The 13,269-nt window shown below is 44.4% G+C and overlaps 1 protein-coding gene across 2 annotated transcripts in view; it reads right to left on the reverse strand.

The window, feature by feature from the left end:
- DYNC1I2 (dynein cytoplasmic 1 intermediate chain 2) overlaps positions 1–13,269 on the reverse strand; it is a 179,047-nt gene that overhangs the window by 135,926 nt on the left and 29,852 nt on the right. The gene's annotated exons all lie outside the window — the stretch shown is intronic.

A 13,269-nucleotide genomic window follows, 5' to 3' on the forward strand; every position in this document is an offset into this window, starting at 1 on the left:
CAAGATCTGCACCCTCGTCCATAAAGCCCCGGGATACATGACCGACCTCATAGACCCACCAACCAGAAACACAGTCGTATCAACACGTACATACTTAAATCTCCACTACCCTAGCAGTAAAGGACTCAAATACAAATCAACTTATGCATCCAGCTTCTCCTACATAAGGATACAACTGTGGAATGCACTACCAAAAGCTGTGAAAACAACGTATGACCATCTCAACTTCCGGAAATTACTAAAGACCAACCTGTTCAAAAAGGCATACCCTACCAACCCAACTTAAGTGTCTGAACCCTGCAACACAATGTAACTAAAGCTCGTAATGAACATTATGTAACTCTTCTTCTCTACGATTCCCAATGTGTCTGTAACATACGAACCTTATTAGACTATAACATCACTTTGTATTTGCTTCTCTACTGGAGTTGGCAAACGCCTTCACGGTACTATGTAAGCCACACTGAGCCTGCAAATAGGTGGGAAAATGTAGGATACAAATGCAACAAATAAAAATAAATAAATAAATATGGGAGGGGTGCTAGATGTAGTGTACTTAGATTTTAGCAAAGCCTTTGACACGGCTCTGCACAGGCAACTGATAAATAAACAGTGCCCTCGGTATGGGCTCTAAAGTGACTGGGTTAAAAACTGATTAAATGAAAAGAGACAGAGGGTAGCGCTAAATGGTGTTTGTTCCGAGAAAAAGGATGTTATCAGTTGTGTACCGCAGGGATCAGTCCTTGGCCCGGCTATTTTTAACATCTTTGCGAGTGATATTGTGGAACGACTGTCTGGTAAGGTTTGTCTCTGAGGACGATACCAAACTCTGTAATAGGGAACACACCCCGGAGGGTGTGGATAGCATAAGGAGGGATCTATCGAAGCTTGAATGGTCCAGAAACTGGCAACTAAGATGTAATGTTAAAAAATGCAGGGTTATGCATTTGGGTCACAAAAATCCAAGGGAACTGTATAGTATAGGGGGTGAAGTACTTCTGTGTACAACAGAAGAGTGGGACTTGGGGGTGATTGGATCTGATGATCTTAAGTTGGCCAAAAAGCCAGAAAAGGTGACGGTCAAAGCCAGAAGGACACTCAGGTGCAAAGGGAGAAGAATGGCCAGCAGGAAAAAAAAAAAAAAAAAAGAAGTGATAGTGCCTTTGTATAAGCCTCTGGTGAGGCTCCATTTAGAATACTGTGTGTAATTCTGGAGACCGCACTTACAAAAAGATATAAACAGGATGGAGCCAGTCCAGAGAGCAGCTACAAAATTGGTCAGTGGTCTCTGTCAAAAAGTATGGGAAAGAAAACGTAAGGGAGGACCAATCCAATATCAACACAGGGGTAAACAAACAGTATATTGAAAAACTTTTTTTTAAAAAGAGGAAACACCACAGATCTGCGTTTCAACGCCCAAGCACCTGCTTCAGGAGTCAACAATATCCAGGCAGTATAAAAACTGGCAGATGTGGCATGCACGTGTTACAGTGTCTTGATCTCCTGTAACTTGAACCCTTGCTTGCTACAACTGGCTGACTTTCACAAGGTAGGGGAGCATCAGAAAGATGCCAGGATAAGGCTGGAACACCCTGAAGCATAAAAATGGACAGACTCGGTGAACCAAGTCATCCTTTTCAAAATTTTGTAAGATCTGTATGATTCCAAAAGCACTTTTGTTGGCCAAACAAGAGATATCAAAAATAGGAAAAGTAAAAAGATATGTAGATTGCAAGTACACAAAGTACATACATTAAACAAAAAACACCAACAACTGACAACACTTCCTAATTTTGATTTTAAAGAATTATCAAAATTTCATTTCAGCTTAATACTGAATTATAAGATTATATATGGTTATTTGCTACTTACACCATACTATGGATTAAAGGGGCACATTGGTAATGAAAAAAAAGTGACTAAAATATGCTCTTCCTGAAAAAAATAAAACCTATATACCTATGTCACAAACATATCGCCACATTAGCTAGAAAGATACATTTAAGTATTGCCATATTAGGACAGACTGAAGGTCCATCGACCCAGTGGCCAATCCAGGTTACAAGTACTTGGCAAAATCCCAAAACAGTACAATACATTCTGTGCTGCTTATCCTAGAAATAAACAATTGTGCCTGTGCTCTGTCGAGCATCAAAATATAACAAAATATTTAAACACACATGAATACAAGTGTATTGCTTCTTCAGCTTATTGAAAGTGGAGTAGTCTCATATATAACACACGATAAAGATAAAGATTATTTGATTTTTCACCCAATGACTGGGTGTATTATCTGTGTGTATTGTCTAATCATTGACTTAACCTCCACCACCCTTTGCTAATCTTATACATGAAAATATATTTCTGTTTATCAATATGCTATCATCTAATTTTATGCAGCACTTAGCTTGAACAAGTTGGTGCTCTCCACTTTCAATAAGCTGAAGAAGCAATACACTTGTATTCATGTGTGTTTAAATATTTTGTTATATCCTAGAAATAAGCAGTGGATTTTCCCCAAGTCTATTTTAATAATGGCTTATGGACTTTTCTTTTAGTAAGCTATCCAAACCTTTTTTAAACCCGGCTAACTGCGTTTACTACATTCTTTGGCAACGAATTCCAGAGTTTAATTACACATTGAGTGAAGAAATATTTTCTCTGATTCGTTTTAAATTTACTACTTTGTGGCTTCATTGCATGCCCCTTACGCCTAGTATTTTTGGAAAGCGTAAACAAGCGATTCACATCTACCTATAGCATATACTAAGACTATTGCTACCAAAACAAACACAAACATAATCAAGTAATCTGTGAAACTATAGTCTACCCAAACAGTATTTTTATCAGTGTCTCCTGTGACTGAAGTTAGGCTGGCACACTGTTTTAATACTTGTGCTCCTACAATGTTCTGGAAAATATAAAATGCATACTATTATTATTATTAGCATTTGTATAGCGCTACCAGACGCACGCTGCGCTGAACACCTGACATAGAGAGACAGTCCCTGCACAATAGAGCTTACAATCTAAAAATAATACAGACAGACAAGACAATAAGGGGAGGGAAGTACTGGGTGAGAAGGAACAAGGGGGAGGCAAATAAGTAATGGCTAAGTGCCAAAAGCAGCAGTGAAAAGTTGGGTTTTCAGCATAGATTTGAAAACAGGTAGAGATGGAGCTAGACGTACAGGCTCAGGAAGTTTATTCCAGGCATAAGGAGCCGTGAGAGAAAAGGAACAAAGCCTGGAGTTAGCAGTGGAGGAGAAGGGGGATGACAAGAGAGATTTGTCCAGCGAGCGGAGGTCACGGGAAGGAATATAGGGAGAGATGAGAGTGGAGAGGTAATGGGGGGCAGCAGAATGGATGCATTTAAAGGTAAGTAATAGAAGTTTGAACTGTATACGGAAGCGGACAGGGAGCCAGTGAAGTGACTTGAGGAGTGGGCTAGTGTGGGTATAACATTTTGGCGGAAAATAAGCCGTGCTGCAGAATTTTGGACAGACTGGAGAGGAAAGAGATGACTGAGCGGAAGACCAGTAAGAAGTAAATTGCAATAATCCAAGCGAGAGGTGACAAGGGTGTGGATAAGGGTTTTGGCAGCGTATTCAGAAAGGAAGGGGCGAATTTTACTAATGTTGTAGATAAAGAAACGACAGGTTTTGGCGATCTGTTGAATTATGTGCAGAGAAGGAGAGAGAGGAATCAAAGATGACACCAAGATTACGAGCTGAGGATACAGGGAGGATGTGAGAGGCATTAACAGAGATAGAGAATGGGGGAAGAGGGGAGGTGGGTTTAGGGGGAAAAATGAGAAGTTCAGTTTTAGTCATGTTTAGCTTCAGATGGCGAAGAGACATCCAAGCCGCAATGTCAGATAAGCAGGATGAAGTTTTGTCCTGGATTAAGGTTGAAATTTCAGGGGTGGAGATGTAGATCTGAGAATCGTCCGCGTAAAGATGGTACTGAAAGCTGTGGGACGAAATCAGGGTACCAAGGGAAGAGGTATAGATGGAGAAGAGGAGGGGTCCAAGGACAGAACCCTGAGGCACACCAACTGTAAGCTGGATAGAAGTTGAAGAGGAACCACCAGAGTGAACACTGAAAGTGCGAACTGAGAGGTAGGAGGAGAACCAGGAAAGAACAGGACCCTGGAAATCCAATTGAGGAGCGCGTATCTAGGAGTATGGTGTGGTCAACAGTGTCGAAAGCACAGATAGGTCAAGAAGGATAAGGATAGAATAGAAACCTCTGGATTTAGCCAGTAGTAGGTCATTAGAGACTTTGGTAAGTGCAGTTTCAGTAGAGTGAAGAGGGCGGAAACCAGATTGGAGTGGGTCAAGAATAGGGTGAGAAGAAAGAAAGTCAAGACAACAGCGGTGAATGACGCGTTCAAGTAATTTGGAGAGGAAAGGGAGATGGGGCGATAGTTGGAGGGACAGGTAGGGTCAAGTGAAGGTTTTTTTAAGGAGTGGAGTGACAACAGCATGTTTGAAGGCCGTAGGGACAGTTGCAGTGGAGAGTGAAAGATTAAGGATGTGATGGATGACAGGAATGATAGTAGGAGAGATAGTGTCAAGTAGATAAGTGGGGATGGGATCAGAGGAACAGGTAGTACATTTAGAGGAGGAAAGAAGAAGAGCAGTTTCCTCAGTAGAAACGTCAGAGAAGGAGGAAAAAGAGGGAGAGGAAGGAGAGTAGGGGGTGAGAACTAAGGGAGGTGGGGGAGGGTTTGGATGAAAATTCAAGGTTAATCTTACGGATTTTATCGTGGAAGTGCTCAGCTAGGGTCTGAGGAGAAAGAGAAGGGGGAATTGGGGACGGAAGCACTTTGAGAAGAGAGTTCAGTGTGGTGAAGAGAAGTTGAGGGTTAGCACCAAGGGAATTTGTCAATTGGGTGAAGTAATCCTGTTTGGCCCGTGAAAGGGTAGACTGGAAGGAGTTCAGCATGAATTTGAAATGAATTAAGTCAGCAAGGGTGCGGGATTTAAGCCAAGAACGTTCAGCAGAGCGGGCACAGGAACGAAGGTAGCAGATTTTAGAGGTCAGCCAAGGCTGGGGTTTGGTACATCTCGTAGGACGGGGCATGGAAGGGGCAAGAGTGTCCAGAGCAGAGGAGAGGATAGTATTATAGGAAGAAACGGTTTCATTGACAGACTTAGACAGAGTGGTGGAAGAGAAAAGGTTAGAGACACAAGAGGACAGAGTAAGGGAGTCAATAGCTTGAAGATTCCTAGATGTGGGGGTAGAGATTGGGTGGGACTGGGGAGGAGGGTGATTAAGTGTGAAGGTTAATAGGTGATGGTCAGAAAGGGAGAGAACTGAGGAACAGAAGCTGGAGGGAAAGCAGTTAGAGGAGAGGATAAGGTCGTGACCATTTTGGTGGGTGGGTGCAGAGGAGCACAGCTGAAGATTGTGCACATATGTAAATATAGGGTCAATATTGAAACCAGGATGTATAGTGAAGATACTTACCTGTAGCAGGTATTCTCCGCAGGCCTTATATTCTAATAGATGGGTAATGTGGGTCCACGTTGCCAGTCCGGAGCTTGTAACAAGCTTAAAACAGGTCTTTGAATGCGAGTGCCTTCCTGCACACCGCAAGATCATGGGATCAGCAGTACAATATAAAGCATAATAAAAAGGAGACATCTCCAAGGGAAGGTGGAAGAGTGTGTGAGAATATAAGGCCTGCTGTCCTCAGAGAATACCTGCTACAGATAAATATCTTCACTTTCTTCAAGGACAAGCAGGCCTATAATTCTTACAGATGGGAATCCCTAGCTACCAGGCTCACAAAAAAACAACCATCAGTGGTCAAATGGACCTCGCAATGGGGAGAGCAAAAAAGTAATTAACCTGAAGCTATATACAATCTGAGTGAGAGTGTAGCCTGAAACAGAACAAAACGGGCCTAGGAAGGTGGAGTTGGAATCTAGATCCCAAACAAATTCTGCAGCACTGTCTAAACAGACTGTCGCATCAGGAATCCTGCTCAAGGCAGTAACGACAATGTATGGACTGAAGACCACGTTGCAGCCTTGCAAATTTCTTCAACAGAGGCTGACCTCAGATGGGCTACCAATGCAGCCATGGTTCTGACATTGTGAAGCCTGACATGACCCTCAAGGGTCAGTCCAGTCTGGGCATAAGTGAAAGAAATGCAATCTGCCAGCCAAGCGGAAATGGTGCGTTTCCCGATGGCTACCCTCATCCTATTGAGATCAAAAACAAAAGGTTGGGTGGTCTCTCTGTAGGGCCTAGTCCATTCCAAGTAAAGGCCAAGGCTCGCTTGCAGTCCAAGGTGTGTAGTGCACTTTCACCAGGATGGGCATGAGGTCGGGGGAAGAATGTTGGCAGACAATCGACTGGCTCGGATGGAACTCTGACACAACCTTAGGTAAGAACTTAGGGTGTGTGTGGAGGACTACTCTGTTATGATGAAACCGTATAAGGAGCATTCACCACTAAGGCCTGAACCTCACTGACTCTGCGAGCCACCACAAAATATGAACTTCCAGGTCAAGTACTTCAGATGACAGGAATCAAGTGCCCTGAAAATGACAGTTACAAATCAAGGTAAGATATACACAAAAACTAGCATATATGAGTTTGTCCTGTTGGGCAGACTGGATGGACCGTGCAGGTCTTTTTCTGCCGTCATCTACTATGTTACTATGTAAGTGGTTCAAAAGTAGCTTTCATCAGCTGAGTAAGAACGACACTGAGGTCTCATGGCACAGGTGGACGTCACCAGCAAACCACTCATGAAGTGAAAAACTAGAGGCTGTCCAGAGATGAGCTTAACCTCTACATGCTGATGATAAGAACTACTTGCACTGAGGTGAACCCTTACAGAGTTGATCTTGAAACCAGATTTGGAGAGGTGCAGATGGTATTCAAGCAGGGTCTGTGTAGGGCAGAAAATAGGATCTAGGTCTTGCTCTCGAACCAGATGGCAAACTTCCTCCATTTAAAACAGTAACACTGTCATTAAACACCTAGCCACCTGCCTGGGATGCATCCGTAGTCAGCACTTTTTTGGGCTGTGGAATTTAGAGTCAAACTGGATCAAATTGTCCACCAGAATAGGGACTGAACCAGCTCTGGCAGAACTCAGATCCATGGCCTGACACCATTAGGAAGCTAAGATCCACTGGGTAGTTCTTATGTGACGATGTGCTATGGGTGTCAGATGAACAGTAGAAGCCATGTGGCCCAACCACCTCAACATCTGCCAAGCATTGATCTGCTGAGCTGCTCAGACTTAAGTGGCGAGGGCAACAAGAGTGTCTGTCCACATCACAGGGATTAAAGCCTGAGCCGGCTGAGTGTCTAGCAGCGTTCCAATGATCTCCAATCACTGGAAAGGGAGCAAATGGGACTTGGGTAGTTTAAAACAAACCCTAGTAGCTCTAACATCTGAACAGTCCTCCAAATGGACTCTTGAGCACCGTCCCGTGATGTGCTCACCAGCCAGTCATTGAGATCGGGACTCCCTGTCTGCATAGCGACATGGAAACTACTGTAAGACACTTGGTGAAAACCATGGGAGCCAACGTGAGGCCAAAAGGCAACACACAATACTGGAAGTGACATATCACTAGCCAAAACTAAAGATACTACCTATGAGTTGGAAGTATCGGGATATAAGTATAAGCACCCTTTAAGTCCAGAGAGAACAGCCAATCGTTTTTCTGAAGCATGGGAAGCAGGGCTCTCAGGGAAAATATCCTGAACTTTTCTTTGACCAGGAATTTGTTCAGGCCCCTTAGGTCTAGGATGGGATGCATCCCTCCTGTTTTCATTTGCACAAGGAAGGACCTGGTATAGAATTCTCTCTCTCTGGTGGAATGGGTTTGACCGCACCAGACTTGAGAAGGGCAGAGATTTCCTCTGCAAGTACCTGCTTGTGCTGAGAGGTGACGTGATATGCTCTCGGTGGGCAATCTGGTGGTTTCAGTAGTCAATGCAGGGTGTAACGGAGACAGACTATTTGAAGAACCCACCGGTCGTAGGTTACAAGGGGCCACCTTTCTTGGTAAAACTTCAGCCGCTCCCAACCGGCAAGACGCCTGGACGGTCACTTTTACAACGGCTATGCTCTGCTGGAGCCAGTCAAAACAGGCACACACTGCAGACAAGAACGAGTACGCTGTGGATGAACCTGCTGAGGCTGGCAAGAAGGGGTGTACCTATGCCTCTGCGAGTAATAAGTATTCCTACTTGCCAAAAAATCTCCTAGAGACGGCAACAGGTGCAGAAGGTGGGAGAGAGAATAGATGGTAACACTGTGCTTCTTGATGGAGATCAGTGACCTCCTCCACTTCTGTCCAAAAGGATTATCACCCCAGCACGTGGCATTCACCAATCTCTGTTGGATCGCCAGGTCCAACTCAGAGACAGGCAGCCATGAGAGTCTGCGCATCGCTATATTCTGGGCAGAGATCCTAGAGTAGAGGCTGACAAATGCGCAAACCAATAGGGAGACAATATCAAAAACCAGTTTATTCAGAATATTCATATCAAGGACCCAACACAGTCCGTGTTTCGGCGCCAAAGCACCTGCCTCAGGGGTCACAATCAACTTTCTCTGAGAAGAAGCTGATAGGCTTGAATAATTCCTTTATGTATGCAAGTTAATCCACATGGTGTTTGCTGATCGGTTGGCTGTTCTTTTGTTCTCTCTGTGGATTAACTTGCATACATAAAGGAATTAATCAAGCCTATCAGCTTCTTCTCAGAGAAAGTTGATTGTGACCCCTGAGGCAGGCGCCGAAACACGGACGTGTCGGGTCCTTGATATGAATATTCTGAATAAACTGGGTTTTGATATTATCTCCCTATTGGTTTGCGCATTTGTCAGCCTCTACTTTTGCTGTTTTGCTTTGACTTTCCGTGGAGGCTTCTCCTGTCTTCTTGGATTTGCTCAGAGATCCTAGAGGCCACATCAAAAGTATCGTAGGCAGCCCTGGCCAAGAACATACGACACGCCTTCTGCTGCTTGGCCGGTGGGAGAGAATCTGCTAAATCAGACATACTGCGCACCAAGGACCGCAAGTACAGGCTTCTGTAGAGCTGGTACAATTGGACATGGGAAATAAGCATGGAGGCCTGATACATCTTCCGCCCAAAGGAATCCAGGGTCCTAGCTTCTCTGCCTAGGGCACCAAAACATAGTCTCTAGAACTTCTGGCCCTTTTGAGCACAGATTCTACCACCAGAGAATGATGAAGCAACTGGGGCCTATCAAACCCAAGGGAAGACTGAATCCACTACATGCAGTGGTGTGCTGGAGCAGGCTCTCACAGGCTCGCAAGAGCCGGTTGTTAAGTTTCTAAGAATTTTGGGAGCCAGTTGTTAAAGTAGGGCCCTCCATGGCTACTTTAACAACTGACTCCCAAAATGTGGGCTTGGGTCCCCTGCTGAATTATCTTTTATTTTGCTGGTGGGGATGCTGAGCCCTGCCAGCCAAGTAAATAGACTACTGCTGCTCCCCGCTCCTTGTTTCCAGCTCTGGGCAGCAGGCTGGGACTTCTCGCGCATGTAAGAGAAGTTCCAGCATGCTGCTCAGAGCAAGACGTTGGGAGTGGTGGCAGTCCATTTATTGGCTGCCAGCAAAGGTATGCCTAGCGTGCCCGCACGAAGGGAGGGAGGAGAGATAGGCAAGTGTTGTCCCCCCCCCCCCCGGCCACCCCTGGCCCTTCCAACTGCAGAGCTGGCTACGTCCGGAGAAAGAGCCTGTTAAAAATTTACCAGCACACCCCTGACTACATGGTATCAATCTTCTTGGGGAGGAGAGGGACTGACAGAGGGGACTGCCAGTTCTTCACCAGATGTCCCAAAAGATCTCATGAAGTGGGACCATCACAGCCTCTCTAGGAGGAGAGTCATAGTCCAGGACCTCGAACATTTTAGCCCTGGGCTCATCCTCCACTTCCAAAGGAATTGGGATGGCAGCCACCATCTCCTTTACAAAAAGGGGAAGGAAAGGCTCTCAGGTGACTTCCTCCTTTCCTGTGCAGGGGAGGGAAGGGAGCAGATGGGATGCCATAGGACTCTTCCTCCGAGAAGTACCGTGGAGCCTCTTCTGATTTCTATGTGCACTCTTCACTGGTGTCAGCCAAGATCTCCTTATGGGAGAGCTGAGTCCGAGCCCATCTCGACGAAGAGGTACATGACCCCAAGAGGGGTGTCAAGGTGTCGGCTCCAGCCTCGACTCTGGCGAACTTCCTCCACCGACGTTGAGGGTGTGCCAACATGGGTGGTAGTTTGACGAGACCGCAAGTGGCATCGGCATCAGAGAGCTCACTGCAGGACTGTAGCAAGAGGCATGTCTGGCACAGGCACCCCGGATACCATGGCACTCTGCAAGAACCCCGCCAACAGCTCAGGAAGCAAGGCTCAGAGGCGCTCATCGAGGGCCGACATCAGGAAAGCCTGAGGTGCCAATGTAGAAGCAGGCTGCTGAATCTGTGGGGTCGAAGCGGGTGGCTGTTTCTGGCTCTGTGGAGACCCACACATCGGCACCTCCTGTATGGAGGGCGAGTGGTCCTTCCGGTGCTGATGCTTCGTGGGAACAAGTGAAACCCTCTGTGCCCCGGAGCGCTCAGCACCATGCTTCTTCCCACGCCTGGCATCAATGCTCTCCAAAGTCGAGAAGGACAATGTTGAGTCCTCTCATCGCCATGGGGTTGAGTCCAACGCTGATCGGTTCCAGGGGGCCTTAGGGGCCTCCGTCGAGGCAGGTGGAGACCCATTCAATGCACGGTCGCTCCCAGTGTGCAAGAGTGTCACAGCTACGTGGACCAACACACCCGATGCCGACAGACGTCAAGGCTTCAGACCTGGCTCCAAAAAAACCCTCATGCCAACTGTGTTCTCTTCTTCATAAAAAAAAAAAAGAAAATACAGTTTGCAGAGATATGATCTGACGACAACCCAGTTTTCTACAGATCAGGCCTCAAACACTGTACACACCAGGAACGGGTGTCTTTGCCAGAAATGGTCCTGCTGCACTGAGTGCTGCACACAGCTTGAAGGCACTGGGAACCTTTGATGACATGAAAGGAAAAACAGCCATGGCCAACTCAATGATGCTAAAAAAAAAGAAAAATGGAAGTGCATCAAAAAAGGGAAAAGGGAAAAACCCAACCGCAGCTTAGGCCTAAATGCAGCCTAGCAAGCACGGTAAACAAAGAAAACTTGAAAAAGAGGCAAAAATAATCTAAAAAAATACAGGGAAGGAATAAAATAAGATAAACTCCAAGAGAGGTATTAAAAAAGAAAAGGAAGGCACAAAGAGGCCAAACTGAACAAGCTGTGAGGAGTGGATAACAAACGCGTCCTCTCCTCACTGCAGAAAAAAAGAGAACTGCTGGTCCCATACTCTCAAGGTGGATAAGAAGGCACTTGCGCATACATGGTGGAGTGTGCCTCATGCTCAAAGACCTATTTTTAAGCTTGTTATAAGCTCTGGACCAGCAACGTGGACTCGCAATTACCCATCTGTGAGAATTACAGGCCTGCTTGTCCTCAGAGAAAAATCATTACACTTTCAAAATTAGGCAGCCAAAAAGAAGCAGGGTTTGGGTCATTCCAGGGTGTTGCTTATCACAGATATAATTTACACCTGTAAGTGGAAAAATGCAGCAGCTAAGCAAATACATGTTGAGGGTAAATTTTTTTTTTTTATTAAGAGAGTGCCTAAATTAAGAGAGTAGGTAGGCATCTACTTAAGCACTTTTTATAAAGAAACATAGGCACCTGTGTGTTTTTATAAAATACTAGTGTAAGCAGCACAAATCACGCCTATGATGCAGCCACTCAAGAGTGGGTGTAGATGTCCATGCCTGGATTATTTAAATTTGCAAGTAAAATTAACCTATTTTATAATCTACGGTGTATTTGCTAATTCAATCCATGCTCTGCCAAACATGCCTACCGGCGAAGTATGTTTCGTCATATCACTGTACGTACTTTGATGCCAGTCAGAATTTTATTAACAGGTCATATATGCACAAAAATGATTACTAAAATTACCCTCCAACATATCCAGCTGGGCTACAAAAAAGCAAGTATAAATGAAGTGTCTACTTATATCTTTATATTCAGCGGTGCTGCTAAATAGACAGCACCACGGAACATATGCATAATTTGAAACCATCTAAATTACTCATTTCAAATTATAACCTGCATACCTCATTGAATATTGGCCTCATACATACCCTCCCTCTTTCCCTCTCGTGTACATATGTTTCAAACTGTATACAAAGGAACAGTAAAATAAACGTTCACAAATTTACTTTTAAATGAAATCAACAGTTTTTCTTCTTCCTTATCTAGGTAAGTGGTGCCACATTTAAAAAAATGTCCAAGGTTTAAATGGATTTATCATTTTCTATTGATTGTTTGGGTCTTCCACAAAGCCAGCAGACTGTGCCCCCCTATACCCTATTCCTGGACAGCCTTATGCCCAGTATCAGAATTGTGAGCTGCTACTGCTGGGTTTCAGTCTCCTTTAGCCTTTGAGTAGATGCAATGCAACTGTCCCTTATAAAGCCAAAACAAACAGCAGGAAGCCTTTCAGCAGATTCTGTTCCCCAACTATGATGAACCACCAGCCCCTTCTTTCAGTTCTGGTCCTTTGGTGCACAAAGGCTGCCAATTATTTTGTGGAGCTTTTTGTTTTTCTGGGCATATGCCTACTGGAAACTGCACTATTACTAGCCATCCTGTTTCACTGGCCACTACAGTCAGACATGAATTAAGAGACAAAAGCATGTAGTAACACATTCTTGTAGCACACAATCTGATTTGTGATAGTGAAACAAATAATTGACTTGTATGTTTAAGAAGAAAAATGTTTTTGAAAGAATGAAAAATTAAATTATTTTTAGTTCATAGTCTTCCCCTCTGGACATACAGACAACTGTTGCTAGCTTAGAAATATTGAAATATCAAATGACCTAGATTTATAATCCAAACAACTCAATATATATTTTTACATTTTATATTTCAACTTTTTTTATTAATGACAAAATGAGAATAAACCAGGCAACAATAAACAAATACATAATATGCAAGAAAACATAAAGAAGTCCTGGAACATTAATAAATAGTGCCATCAAATTGCGTTTTACATTTTACCCCCCCCCCCCCCACCCCCATTCAGTACATGAAACCCAGTTATCTCTATCCTCTAACCATCCATGCTCCTCCCCCAATTTTTAGTAAGCAAAAAACCTGTCCTTTTTTTTTTACATTTTT

Source organism: Microcaecilia unicolor, chromosome 7 (genome assembly GCF_901765095.1).
Source record: "Microcaecilia unicolor chromosome 7, aMicUni1.1, whole genome shotgun sequence".
Lineage (NCBI taxonomy): Eukaryota > Metazoa > Chordata > Amphibia > Gymnophiona > Siphonopidae > Microcaecilia > Microcaecilia unicolor.